General features: G+C 41.3%; 2 protein-coding genes across 2 annotated transcripts in view; one reads left to right on the forward strand and one right to left on the reverse strand.

Moving 5' to 3' along the window:
* The window catches only part of LOC126871440 (chondroadherin-like protein), a 172174-nt gene extending 166375 nt beyond the window's left edge, over positions 1-5799 (reverse strand). The window contains exon 1 of the mRNA XM_050630283.1: positions 5784-5799. The gene's annotated coding sequence lies outside the window, so the exon portion shown is untranslated. The remainder of the gene's footprint in view (positions 1-5783) is intronic.
* Positions 1-15634, forward strand: part of LOC126871435 (pre-piRNA 3'-exonuclease trimmer-like) — a 110584-nt gene that overhangs the window by 20464 nt on the left and 74486 nt on the right. The window lies entirely within an intron of this gene.

Here is a 15634-nt window from a genome sequence, read left to right on the forward strand (position 1 = left end):
CGATTTATTTCTCCGACTATATTACTTTCCAGCAGCATCGCGTATTTTTAAATGTCAGAAAGAAGTCGTACGGATGGATGATATCGGAATACGAACGCGATCAAGTTAGTCGAGGTTCGGCAATTTTAATATGTCACCGGGCTTAATTCGGGAAAACGTCACGAGGCGGTTGAAACTGGTCGCGTGAAAGCCAGTTAAGGTGACTGGAAGATAATAACGGTATCGATCCTGGCGCAAAGACAAGGATGCGTTTACAAAGGACCAAATGTTCTATTGGAAAGCTAATGAACGCTGTAAACCACGCCCGATTTCATTCCTACGATATCAACGAACGAAAGACAGAAATAAACGAGAAAATAAGAAGAAAGGAAAGGCAGATTAAACGAGACGAGGAATTTTATGGCATTAAAAATGCTAGAAAGTGCCGAATGGTTTTTAACGAAAGCAATATCTTAAATCGATTTCCCGGCTGCCAACTTTTTATTACTGTTGCAGGGAAGAAAACCGCACGCTGGCTAGAGGCAACAAGTAAATTCACAACGTCGAGGAAGAAATTCATAGCAGCGAACAAGGCGAACTTACAATGTTCGATTTTATTCCAGCCACGGGTGACCAGATTTACGGGCTTTCAAACACGCTCTTCTCTCGTATTTGATCGACAGCTTGCGCGAGACGATTCGTTGCTCGTCGAGAGGGTCCCGCTCGTATCTCGCTGCTCGTTTACCTTCGTCGATGAATTAATTATTAGCTCGACAAGAGGCTTCTAATAAGCTTTGGAACGAGGCGAATACAAATTCGAAATTGATATTCGATAAGATCGTGACTCTGGAAAATTGAACATTTCGGAAAATCTTCAGAGACAGAGCTAAAATTTTGAAACGGTATATCGTAGAAGAAACGGTGAAACCTTTTTGCTATCGTTTGCTCTATATGTTCGTTCGTTGGAATTCCACGCTAACAAAAGTCTACCCTCGACTTTGGACTAGTCGTTGATTCTCAACTGATCAGCCGGAAAAGGCGAGTCAAACCCCGTCATTCAGATCCGCTATTTTTTAACGCGTTGAATCGTCTCTCTTCGAAATAAATTAAAACGTATTTTCAACGACTACGATCGCTCTGTTTGAAGTTAGTTGGTTTCTGTTAACTTTTCATCCTATAATTACGCAAGTTTTCTGGTTAAGAAATCTTCGAAGCTTTAGTCGTTCGTATTATTCCAATCTTCCAACCTAACCCCAACCTAACCCCAATCTTCAAAAAAAAAAAAAGAAGATACAAAATGAGTGTTCGGCAGATGTCATAAAACTTACAAAGCAAAATTACAAATTTTGTATTTCCGTCGGAAACCGCGAAATTGCGAGACAAGATGGACAAGTCGAGCAACAAGCAGATGGACACCGTGTTGACACTGCATAGAGCGAAAGGGGGTAGGTTTTAGTTGGAAAGTGCGGTCGATGGGGAAGAGCCTTTGATAGAAGCGAAAACGGCAAGTGGCCATGTTGCAGATCCCTCGAGGGATTAAACAAACAACCGTGAGCGAACACGCACACTCGAATCGGACACACCCTATGCTTCTGCTTGGCCGTATGGTACTGGCGGAAATTCGGGACATTGCTGATGACGAGGTACGCGCGAAACAGGATTGAACTCTCCGGAGAGGGCGTTGTTGAATTCCACCCGGTCCCATAAATTCTTCGTGCCGTGGCTGACAACCAACGGTACGGAAAATTTCAACCAACGGAACGTTTCCATCTTCTAATATCGCACAGTCCAGCACCATACACGTACGAGCAAATGGCTTGACTCGTGTTAGATCCCTCCATGTATGTGTTTTATTACTAGACGAATACGTCGGCCAACGTATATTCGATTTTTTTTTTACGCAGTTGGAGATGCAGAACGAACGAACGAAAATGAACTGGTATTTACGAGTAGGTACGAGAAGGTTGACTCGTACGAAAACTCTGTTTCGGACGATAAGATGATTTAAGAGAATGATAAGGCGAGGTTTCACGAGTTTGACAACCAGATTATGACAAGTTATTCGAATTGTACGAATTGATATCTCGTTTGGAACTTGAAAAAAGTATCGCTATAATTATGGATATATTATAGTACAAAATTAAATCCGTTCTTGCGTATCTGCTACATCTTTTCAGCATCGGTTCAGTCATGTTGGTCATCGTATCGTGTATTCCAATTTCTCGCAGAAAGATTCTTATCCAAACAACTGCTAATTTTTTGGACATGATTTAAATGAAGGTGCATGGGAGGAAAGACGTGGTCGTTAATTTGTTCTTCTCTTATCTCCCATCGTTATCTCGCACGAACGTAAAATTCTGAACGATTAATCATTTCCCTAATAATTTGAGTCGGTTATCGAGCTTTGTTTAAAAGCAGCAGGTGTCCTTGCGCTTGTGGACAGGGTCTGTACGTGGACGGTGGTTAGAGAAATGTTTTATTAAATTTCCAGTCGGAAGAAGATAGCGCACAGTCGTGAAAGCAGTTGAAAAATGTGAGATCTTTGGAAAAGGAAACGACGTTTCGTTGTGTCGAAGGAAAAGCTCGAGTACGCTTTGTCTCTTAGTAGGAAAACAAAGTCTCAAGTAATACTGTGTATAAATTCAAAAGTCGTTAATCACGGTTTTCTAGAAAGCTTCCTTTCGGTCTTTGTACCAATTACAAAGGACAACTCTACCAATAGAGCATTTTTTTCACCAAAATCCACCTCGAAACGTTCCTCTTTTCCATTCTAATGCCATCGTCGAACGTCTACATCGTCGGGACAAGCTTTCAAAACATCGCAGCGCTGAATAGCAAGCAATCGAGCCAAGAAACGGTCGAAAAATCCGAAAACCCGAACGAACGAAACGGCACGCGGTAAGTCGACCGCACAATGGATGCTATTGTACAGAATGAAAACGTGTCTCTATACTGTGAACGTATTGCGCGATTCTGGAACACTGACCAGAAAGAATCAGCAAGATCGAACAATGGAAGCAACGGAGAAGAGAGAAAGAGACCAGAAGCGGAAGAACGGAGCCACTTGTTACGCGCAACGCGCGTTCAAAGTTGTTTCTTCGGTTCGTCGTACGTTCGCTTCGGTGAATATTCTCAGCGCGATCGATATCGTGCTCATTCTGTCAGAGTCCCCTGGCCTGGTTCAATCGAAACGCGTCGCGTCGCGCCGCCGAATGTTAAAACACACACGCGCATTGACATTTGACGCTCGCGGTTACCGTGAAACGCTAGTCGATGCCAGGAATATCGCGTTCGAACTCCAACGAATCGCGTTAGTCTATGGTTACCGGTGGATGCGTGTTCTGACAAACTGTCATACCGACAAATATGTCAAACCGATCAATTATGTATATGCATCGGTTTACCAAAGTATTTGAAGGCTTACCACAGCAAACTTTTACATCCATACTGTACGTGTTATGTAAGAAATCTTGAAATTTCATTCGTTGTCCCTAAACTTGTTCCAAATATCGACGATAGTGATGTCTCGTAACGATGCTGACAAAATTGCACAATGTATACGTTTCGTATAACGCGTGTAACATTGGGTTGGCAACTGGGAGATTGCGGAGTTTGTCAGTACCACCTAATGACAAAATTCGTAAAGAGATTTGTTTCTTTAAAATTGAACATTAACCGTACGCTTACGTAACGAGGTTGAGAAATTAATAAAATTCGAGGAGTCGATCGGTTTGGAGAGCTGCATCGTTCTTCGGATGTTTCATCGGAACACGTAATTGCTGTAATTCTAGCCCTACTGTCGCGCCCATGTACATATTTCGAGCTACAAACCACGACGCGTAATCGATCTTGTGGCGAAAACGACAAGTGAACGGAACATGTAATTCGTTCCGCGATATTACACTGCAGGTTTCGCGTGGTTATTTTATCAGTAGATGATTGACGAAACAGGGTGGAGTTGGACGTTTGGATACGTTGCACGTATCCACGACTGAAGATTTTCTTTCATGACTGAAGTTTGTCAAAGGAGAATATCATTTTTCCATCGTACAGTCAATATTTGTTAAGGCGAAACAAAGAGCATCGTGTTCCTAGCTTTTACCAGTCCCAGCTCCTCGTTCACTACGAGAATCCCCATTATCCGTCGTATGAATCAAGTAGAACGTACAAGCTCTTGGCAGGGCAACGAGCGTTTCCTTTTCCTAAGCAACTTGTCGGTATACGTCGATATTTCGGAGTTAAGATGCGACTCGTTAAAGGCAAGGACACGCCTTTAACGAGTTTAACCTACGTATTCGACGAGCTGACGTACAAAGAGACGGCTGAGTCAGAAAAATCATCGAACGTTCAGGGTAGAAAATGCGTATTACAGCATACGACAACTTCTGTATAATCCTCTTCGAGTCTATAGCTTTCTTAAAAAAGCAGCACGATACCAAGCGTCTTGCTGTATTTATCGCAACATTACGCGATCCGTTTAGATAGACGAGGAAAAGAATCCGATACTCTCGCGTGCTTAATATTTCGATGCGATGCACGGAACCTTAAGGAGAGCGTCGGCGAATATTTTTTCACCGGGTATAGGCGTGTATCCGCGGGAGGCCGCGAAACGATCGATAACTCTTGTTTTAAGAAATTCAAAAGGGTCTTCCTGGAAAACGGCTCGGAAGCTCATTAAACTCGTGCACGCTAGGATTTCCAAGTCGCCACCAGGATCGTCGCCGACATCCTAATTCTACGCTACTTCCGCGAGTCCGAGCTGCTATACGTGCGCTAACACGACGCTACCACGAAATTCGCGCAGGCCGTTCTTTTTCTCTTAAAATTACAAATTTCGACTTGCCAACTCTCGTACCTTTTCAAAGCTGTATTACGGCTATTCTGTACGTGAAGAGAAAGCATTCGGAGAGGAAATAGGTACGGGAGAGAGAGAGAGAGAGAGAGAGAGAGAGAAGAAGAAGAGTTCAGAGTCTCTTTGAAACTTTCCGCGCAAACGGGAGGGGGAAAAAAAAAAGAAATGGTTACTCACATCCGTTTCGACCTCGTGCAATTGACTGCAGCCTGGAGAATACCAACTTCTCTGAATGATTTTATCAACCATACACACAACTAAATTAAATAAAAATCTTCCGTGAGGAGAAATTTCGTTAACCCCGTCACCAAGAACTTCAACGCTGCCGACGAGAAATTCTTGCTGAGCATAGTAACAGGTGTCTGATAGGTATTCGTCGGGCCCGTGAACAAATAGCCACCTTCTTCGATACTGCAGACTAATACCAGTCTTAGAAGCATTCGATCAAGCATAGACAACGATACTTATGAAACGTTCTTTTATTCAAACTCGTACGAACGAACAGAAGGATGGCACGAAGGATAGAACTATCAAAGATTGTCCGCACTTCATATCCCGAGATCATCCACAATCCAAACGAAGCACACGATCGTCACTTGTCGCGATTTTCCCGCGAGAATCTTTGGAAAGGTGCTCGCTTGTTCACGGGCGTTCATCACTGATCATCACTGATCCCTGCCTAACGATCCGATCAAACACCTCTACTTATCCCTCGACAATTGCTCGGTGCTTTTTCCACTACATACATATATACATGTATATCATTTTCAACTTTCTTCCTCTAATTTATATCGTATATACATAACGGTATAACGATATATAGATTCACTGATCGATAAGAAATAAACGAATGGCAAGATCACTGATACGATAAGAATAGAAGCGTCGAAGCGGTTGGTGGTGGCGTTGAACGATTCGACTGGACGATCGCGATGATCGATGTATCACTGACCTTAGACCGGAAGTTGCTCCCCTAGCTGACGGACGCGCGGGAACCGAGGCTCATGTCAAGAGTCGTTTAGACGACAACGGGCTACCGGCGAGCGACTTTGCGTGATTGGACCTCGTGATCCTTTGGACTCCTGCCGCGCTCTGTACCGTGGCGGAGCGCGCGTACCTTAGCGGAGCATGCAACGACGCCGACGCCGACGCCGACGCCGATGCCGACGCCGACGCCGACGACAGGAGGCCACGGTGCACCTGCGCCTTGACTCCTCTCGTCCTCCTAGCCGAGTGGCCCAAGCCCGTTTCAAGCGGATCGAGCACCTCGGCTCGCCCTTTGCCCTTCGCCGCGCCGTGTTTCAACCATTCACGCCAAAGCAACTCTTCCTCTTCCTTTTACAATGAATTCTTCGCCGTGAAAGCATAACGTACGAGTCTGCGACTCGCACACTGTGCACGATGGGCATGGTCAACGCGACCAAAATGTCCGTTCACTCTGTCTCGCAATTCCTCCCAGCGAAAGTATTTATTCCGCTCTTTTAATTCCTGTAGCGCAAGTTTTCCTTTCTACGACTTAAGCTGCTTTCCGTTAGTTCTGACACCAGCTAAAAACAATCGAGTTAATCGCGTGTAAATGTGCACGCGCGCCTGGCAAATTTAAATGTAGAATAATGTACAAATTCGAGAGTACGCGAAGTTATACCTACAAAGTAACAAGTACATTTAGAAAAGCAGCTTCTACTTACGTTATGTTCTTTCAATTTTATTCGTACAACAGATCGAAATATGTACCTACGAAACGAGTGGGAATTTTCTTCAATTTCGACGGTATGAATTTTTTGCTTCGTGGCACTTAGTTGGCCCGTTAATAGTTTCCACGAATTAGGTATAGATCCCGTAACAAGAATTCTTTTAATCTGATAAGAATCGCGATTAACTCCGATAGTAGATATACATACGTCTGTATGTATTATCAACGAATCCACATATTTATCCACGTTTTTAGTCGTTAGTTTATGCTTAATTTACGCATTTTAATAAACTGCATAGGCTGTCGTTCTAAATCGACCAGAATTACCGAACGACGTATGTATGTGACGTTACGAAGGTAGAATGTATTTATAAGGTGTTCGTATTTGCTAAAAATTACTCGTTCGTTCTGATATATTTATTTATATATTATCTTTTCGAAAAATCAAGAATTTAAAGGAAAGATCGGACCGATCTCGTTCGCCAGGTGCTGTAATTGGCAGCGTTGGCTAGAGATTGCTCATTAATGGCATTCTGTTGGGTGGCTGCGGTAAGGCAGCAGAATTTTGGTTTGCATTATAATGCTCGAAGTGGCTTTTGTTCGCCCCAGACATTGTGGATGGAAGAGCTGGTTTTGGTTGAGGTTGGGGAATGGGGACGGATAAGAGGCCTAAAAGATTAGTTCTAACTCATTCTGCCGGGTTTCTACGATACTTTAAACGACCAGGATCTCCTGATTCTTCGTACCTTTCGGCCATTATCATAAACATCCATTTTAAAAATACCATTTATCGTTTCTGCTGTTCCCATCTATAAAACTGACAAACAAATCTTTTAATCTCACTTTTTATATTCCAGCCTGGGAAACAAAAGCGGAAAATTTTAGAGCTTACAGTCTCAAAAGCCCGGAGAATAAATTGCCGCAACAAACGACGGTGCTTACAATTGCGCCGTTCTGCTCGAATTCCCAGAAAACTGACGTTATTATATGAGAACGTTTCCAGTCAAAGTAAATATATATCGAGAACTTGCTCCGTTCCTTGCATACGTTCTTGTTGCTTGTCCATTCACAAATGGGATCACCCATCTATACGACGTAAAAGCTATTCTATCGTTAGTTCCGTAACTAATCCCACGTCAGCCACGTCAGTTACCTATACGAAGCGGCGCGAAGCAAGTATCACCGCTGTTTCCTTGATAATTTAGCCAAGTTAGTTATCTAACAAGAATCATAGTTGGCGAAATCAAAAGACGGTTAATCAATATAGAGATTCGTCGAATTCGACGAATATCGGATATCGAATATGAATATTCAGTATTATTTAACCTTAGAGCCTTGGAGCGTGAAACTCTCGTTTGTCGGATGTTTCGTGTTTGATTATCGACTATTAAGCAAATATGTACAATAATACGGTAAAATATTAACTACGGTGAAATGTGAAATATTTTATCATAGAGGGAAAAAACTGAGTATTGCAGATTCTGCAAATATTTGTGTTGAAAGGATATCGAATAACGTTTGTGGTCTAAAGTTAACTTTCAACGTCGCTTCGAAACGTTGATTTCTTGATAACGGTTGCGCCATTGAGACACCCTACAATCTTTTAAGCGCGTCCTTTTAGTATCGCAATTTGAATAACAAAGTTCTCTCACAATACAAGTTTCCTTACGTTTTGCATAAGTCTGCTAGGAAGTATGATCTCCGGACAACTGATAATATTTTCCAACTCGCGATGTTCGCGTTACGTTTCCCCGGATGATGGGGTTGTTTAAAACAATGTCACGCAATGCTCGGAAAAAAACATTTATTCAAAGACACGTGACTTGCGACGAAACTTGGAAATTACGTTGGACGGTCGAGTGGAATGTTTAAAGCGTGGCGGAAATATTTATTCGAGTCGTTATCGAATCGTTATCGCGATCGACGCGCCGATTCGTCGAAGAGCGAGAAAATTTAATAAAAATGAACGAATGCAAAAGATGAAACGCGAGAGACAAAGGACCGACGCGGTAACGAGATATCGTGGACCAGTGGCTACGAATGTTTCAATGTCGATCGTAGAACGCATTACGATGAAAAGGAAAGGAAAATAAATACATCCTCGCTGCCAAATTATCGTTCGGTTTGCATTCGTTGAATGGTTTGCGGATCCTCTAGTCAAGGTCCATTCAATTCTCTCGGGTTGCCCGCTTCCCGTTGCGGGTTTTTCAATCGATGCGTTTCATCCACATCCCCCGAGCAAATTAGTTTAGATTTAACGATGACGTTGTCTGAAACGCGCTGCTGTTTGTTCCGAATAATTCAATACCGAAGCTTCATTAATCATGTCTACGTAGTTTCCAACCGCCGTAAATTCCATGTACGTGTGAAAAACGAATTCCATTGTTCAACATTTCCAATCGTCTCGATGAAAATCGTCTTCGCTATGTGAAATTGTGTAGTTGCGAAACTACTAGCCGACCACTTATATCGTAGAAACCTCTTATCCTATATCTTATATGTTGTAGGAAAATTTCTGAAATTTCATTAACGCTGAGTAATAAGACGTTTTGAAGTTTGAAACAAATCTGCAAATAGATATGGACGTTGCAAGATATTTAATACGAGCATGTACCTCACAAAGAACGCAGAAGAATTTAAATAGTTGGTTATTTGCACTTCGCCTTTTTATACGCTTAAAATGATATATTTTATGTTCTGCGTGTGTACCAACGTTTTTACCGCGTGTAACAAGTATTGTAATTTCTATAGATATTTTCAGATTCACCTGAACCGTCACTAAAATGCAATATCGATAGTCGTGTCTCGTTGCATCGATAATGAAATTTCAAAGTGTTTTATATAACGTTATACAGGTTCGTAAAAAATTCCTATGGCCGGCGTTCGAATGAAACAAAAGAGAAAGATATGGAAACCTTACAATTCTCGTTGAATTTGCAATTGTTCTCTGATTCTAAAATTCCTGGAAAAGATATAGAATTATTACGCTCGGGGGAGATTAATTATTACGCTCGGTATATTTATTATTTAATTAACATAAAATTTTCTCTTCCGATCGACAGCACCACGAACAGGATATTTCGATCGCTTGCTCGTCAATTTTCCGTTTCTTCGCGAACTTGCTCCCATAGCGGAAGTTACGCGTATCCGGTGCCATCTCCGCGAACCACTTAGCAGTCAACGCTACCAACAGCAAACCTCGTTCGTAAACCTCGTGATCGTGTTTCCTTCTTAATTAACTGGATCGTCGGCATGCGCGAACTATGTCGCGACGTGTTATCGCTAAAAATATCCGAACGAATTAAAACACATCGGACATCGATGGAATAATAATCTCGATCGCAATCTCGTTCCTGCATTTATCGATTTATTTGTTCGAAACGGCGCAACTATCGGCGAGTAAAGTATAACACGTATACCAAAGAAATCAAAATCAAATGTATCTGAAAGAAAATACATGACGCGGGAGTAAAAAACAAGCTTTTGTCCATACCTGTACACGCTCTGTCTGGCTGAAAAATAACGAAATTTTTTTTTTCAATTGTACAAACGCCATCTACAGATCGTTCTTGCGCGTGGTTATGTTTACGTGTACAATTCCATTACAGCAGACGTATTCAGATATAAGTTATAACGATCAAAGCGACGCTATCTTACGATGTACGTGTGTTTGCCATGGTACACAGTAGCGGTTTCTCTCGATGCATCTATTTATTTTAGCGCGATTCAACGCGAACTTTTCAGACGAAATGAACAAGTTTTGCCTATATGATCGGTGTTTCGATCGTTATTTCGTTAAAGATCGTTCGATCGCTGAAACACGTGCCGTTGTATTGGATCAGTAGAAAGGAAAAACGACAAATTGGTCGTTCGGACGAATCTAACGGTTGTAGTATTAATCGTTGCCACATTCCTTTTGTCTGTCATTTGTTATTTCTTCTTAACCGTCTCGGTTTTTATTTATCGATGCAATGCACTCGTCCGACCGGCGCGATATTCCATCCAAGAGAATGAACCATGCCAACGAAGATAAATTATGCAACGAGCTTCCGAACGGTGCTCTGTTATTCTATAATGTATCCACGTTCATCGTGTAATAATTTGCGGCACGTTACTTGCAACTTGCAACGGAAAGAAGTTTCCTCGTTAAAACTAACAAAGAACACCCAGACGGACAGCAATTATGTCGCGTCTATTAAATGACCGTTTAATTGTAATACAATTTTCACGGTGTCTTCGATGCTCCTCGCTTAATTGCCGGACACTGTGCCTTTTTTAATTTTGCCAGACTACGGACAATGTCCGATACGTTTTAAACTCTGCGAGCTCGTCGCGAGAACTTACAACGTTCAGATCTACTCGCGAAGAACTTCCTTTTCAAACCGTTGAATAGGATTCCCTTCACCGGCCGCGAACTCAGAACAAAGGCCAGATCTTCCTGCGCAACTTGCCATCGAGAAAATTTATTCTCTCTCTATACACGTGTTACCCGAAGAATATAACTTCTACGAATACGACGTGCAGCCCGGTATTTTTTCAAAATATCTACGTGGGATAAAAAAATAAAGGGAGAAGTTGATTCTCCGAGCACGTTATGAGAAATCGATGCTTAACGAAGTCGGTTCGTTACAATAATTAACTTCATTGGAAAAGTCAATAATCGACGCACAAGGTACTCCAATTACGCACGCACTGTTAAAATCGAGGAAGCGATGTTCGATTAAATCACGAAGCAAAATTTATCATATCGTATAAATACGTTTTAATAAGTTCCTTACTAGTTACTACGGTGTTGTATAGCGGTGATCGATTATTTACCATGTAATTTTCTAATACAAGCCGCGTTAATATTTAACGATCTCTATCTCGCTAATTAGTACCACTTATCAAGCTGCATTATCTATCTCTTCGTTGTACCTCCCTAGTCAGCTCGCTCCAACGATACCAAAATATAACAAATTACTTTCGTAATATGATAAACTGGCGTAACATACGCGCGCAGATTTTCTATGCCGGGTATTTAAAAATTTTCGCCAGCCACGGCACAGCGAAAGAGCGTGGACGCGAAGCACGACAAAGGCTAATTAAAACGCAGAATCGTTGGCGTTTAAACGTCGATCTGGCCGCTTTAAGAGACCTGGTTCGCGCCCCTTTGTCACGGGCAGAAGTCCTTGAAAAGTATCATCCCCTGGTTGGAGGGGCGGTCCTTTGAGGAAGTCGCGAGAATCACCGGGAACGCTGCGTGTAGCCTCGTTTAACCGACGTCTTTGTCTATGGAGGGGGTGAAGGGTTGCGTAACGTGACACTTTGCGCGGTTTTGCACACGCTGCGTGGCCACGCACGCACACAGACGTAGCTGGCGGGCTCTGTCGGTGTACCGCGTGAGCAGCCACCGTCGCCGGGGGTTTGCAGAGGGTGAAGCAACAGCGAGCGCCACCAACTGGGTCAATACTGACGTCCCTGTCCTTCCTTGGTTCCACTCCCTTCGCCTAACTCGCTTCACTTCCATGTTCTTGCCACCCTTGCACCACGTTCGCGTGGCTACGCCAAAGAAAACGGCCGTTCGTGCGTCGACTTCCGGGGATGAAGAGAGAGAGGCGTACGGCGAACCAAACGAACAGGTATAATACTCGTTAGTCGATCCGCTCGAGCTAATTTTCTACTTGGAATGGTCGAACGAGATTCGTCGTTGGGCAGCAGAAACGTGCAATGGGATGTGTAAGCTAATTCGGTGTTAAGCAACGACAAGCTTCGAGTGTAACTTTTTCTTTTCTGGCACAAGATGAAGAACGGAGATACGGTCGATGGAGGAACCGTGGAACGAGGTGTATAAGTAGATCGAGCTTTAAATAGTAGCGATCTTTGGGTGTAGCTTTTCTTCCTGAAGTTTCTTTCAACGTAACAGATAACGGAACCTCTTAAGATTTAATTAGAAGAAAGTAGGGAGGCGTGGAACGAAGCGTATGCGGTAAATCGAGTGTTAAATAGCGACAGGTTTCCTTCTAGGACTAAGCATCTCGTTTCTTTAAGGAAATTTGGAATCTGTCGTTCGTGGTACATCTGTGAAAATTAATAGGCAAAATTGAATCCTCGTTGGCGAAAAATATTTTAAGTCTACGATGGATCGTGAAACTTGCGTGAATTACTATCCGAAATTCAATCTAGATTTTTCAAAGTCGAGGAGGATTTCGAGAAAGTCGGGGATGAATTGTGGATGCACGACTTGCATACTGTCGCATGGAATCCATTCTAGATTTCCAAAGCCTGGCAGGAACTTCAAGAAATTTGAGATCCAAGGTACATTGAATCGCAGCCGTACCGGTTCACCGCAAGACGAACGAGATTGCGATCTTTCGAGGAAACTCGACGAGCTTACGCGACGCGCGGAATTATCGTAGATAATTTGAACAAACATGATTTTACAGGGGAACATTGTACTCGTCTATCGTGAATTTTCGTAAAAACGAGGACACAATTGGTTCAGTTAGGATGGCGATTCGTCGTCATCCAAAGAAACTCGGCAGGAAGAAACGAGAGAGAAGGAACGTATTCCTGGCGAAGATCGAGCGTCGTTTTTCTCTCTATTTGGCAATGCTACAAAATACGAAAGAAACGAGAGAAATTAATCTAACGGCGTTCTTTTGGCGAAATTGTTGTTTCTCTCGTTACACGGGGAACGAAATACGCCGGTTCAACGCGAGCGGCAACAAGATGTTACGCTCTATTTGTAACGTTCGCGTTTTGTTTTAATTAACACGTTATTTCGAGACGCGTTGGCCAGACTGCGTTTTCACACGTCATTGCCCTCTTGTACTTACTAAACGCGATTCATTTTCCTAAACGTTTAACGCCAACTCTTTTTATTTCGTAGCCTGCTTTTCCTAATTTGTCCAGCTTCCTATACTTGCTGTTATTTTCCTTTCTTTTTTCCTGTAAATGTCATTTTCTACTAACAAGCCGGCCGTTTCTCATCGCCCTCTTGTTTCGATTCGAAGAGAGAAATATCGGGAAATAAAAGAAGATCGTCGATGCGTCAGTTTTCCAAATTGGATACAACCCGAGGCCGAAGAGCAACAGGGAGCCAGGTAACGAAGAGAAGAGAAGAGAATTGAATTTCCATTGGGCGAGCGTATAATGCATCGAAAAGCGTGAAAATGAAAGGAACGTATCGTAATGGATAGAAAGTGGTAGCTGAATAATTTACTTGCTCCGTCTTTGAATAAGCCAAGTATGTAGAAGCAAGAATGTACGTGCAAGAGCCAGACAGAAAGGTATAATTGAATATTCTGTTGGAATTGTATTCACCCCTTGACGACGGCTCTTTGTATCTCGTACGGGCCATGCGTTTTTCATCTCCCATAAGAAATATTAACGCGCTTAACAAGTTGACTTTATGCTATCGACTTGTTCGTACAAAAGAATACCACGCTTTCAGCAATCGTATCGAATACAACGAAGAGGAAAACGGACCGTTTATTTCGGAAGCGGTGTAAGTTCAATTTTTGAAAGAAAATTGAGAAAACGAAAAATTTGCGCTTTTTATGTATCCAGAATTTACAATTTAAATTTTGAGATATTCGTCTTTTTTTTTTAATCAATTGAAATGTCGTTAATAAATGGAATTGCATAATCGTTTATTTTTCGAAACTGACGCGAGTCATTTTACTGTGATCCGTGTCCTGATCAAACAGTCGACGCGCCAGTAATAATTAAGAACAAATCTATTATAGCGAGTGTAATTCTAACTTGAGCATTTCACTTGTACCTTGCATTTCCGGACACGAACGAGTTTAAATATGTAAACTGTTCTGACACTTATCCGATTAAATTGTTCCAATTAAACGCAATAATAATTGCATTTGAAGTATTGTTAGACGAACGATAGTTTTACATTTCTTATTGCGTCGTATCGAAGCACAAATCTAAGATCGTAGAGAGCATTATATTTATATTATTGCTATCTTGCTTTCTTTTCTCAATGGATAATCTCTGATATAATGATACAATAACTTTAATTCATTCACTTTTCTTTCATTTATAAATTCTGAATAATTAAAATTTAATGAATTGCACAATTCAGTAATTGTAAAAGTGTAAGTCCATTCGTGACCCTGAGAATATATATTCGCCTGGTTGATTCTCGGAAAAACTATTTGCATAATGAATTTACATTTACATAAATACGTAGGGACACGAACAAACTACAAGGAGACCTTATCAGAGCTTCAAACACTTTGATGTTTCACAACAAAGGAGAATGAACTTACGCCACTTTCAAAATAAACGAACTATATATAAATCGTAGGAAATCTCAGATTGTTAGACTTTTAAATACTCGAATAGCGTCAGGGCGTTATCGAAATAAACTTTTATCCCAATAGTTATTCAAATAAAATGTTTATTTCATTTGTTAATTATCCTGTTACCTTGCACCAAACGATTTCGATTCGAGTAATTGAATTTGAAAAATAAATTATTTTCTTATTTGTTGCTTCATTTGGAATTTAGATATTTGATATTTACCAGACAAATAATTTTCTCCGTTCCAAAATTACAGATTTCCGATGATACGTATCGTCGGCGATGTTTACACCTATCCGTAATGTTCATATTCTGATGGTCTATTTTAATTATTAATTTTATTCGATTTGTGTTCGACAGATGTATGTATAATAATGTACATAAATAATACCAGTGGCATTCATGTTGTACATTGTAAACATGCTTGATTTCGTTAACAAGTGCTCGTCTTCCATCATCGGGTCCAGTTGAACGACCGTTTTTTCCTTTCTCTACTATAATTAATGGTCATACAATTCTCATGAAATGTTTGAATTGCCAATTGTATCAATAACTTGCGAATATATTCCGAATAATTTGCAATAATTTGAATGTCTATCATATGTGTATACATATATGAGAAGCTTTTTATTTTGCATTATTGTTTGGAATTATCGGTTGAAAGTAATTTATTTCTCCAATAGGATATTCGGATTTATATTTCTGCGTTCATTCTTACCTTCCAATAAACTCTTTTCTTCTTTTATTTCAAGTAATTAGTTATTATGTTTACTTGTTATTTCTATTGCAAATAAAAGGTGCCCAATCTC

The sequence above is a fragment of the Bombus huntii genome, chromosome 11, assembly GCF_024542735.1.
Source record: "Bombus huntii isolate Logan2020A chromosome 11, iyBomHunt1.1, whole genome shotgun sequence".
NCBI lineage: Eukaryota > Metazoa > Arthropoda > Insecta > Hymenoptera > Apidae > Bombus > Bombus huntii.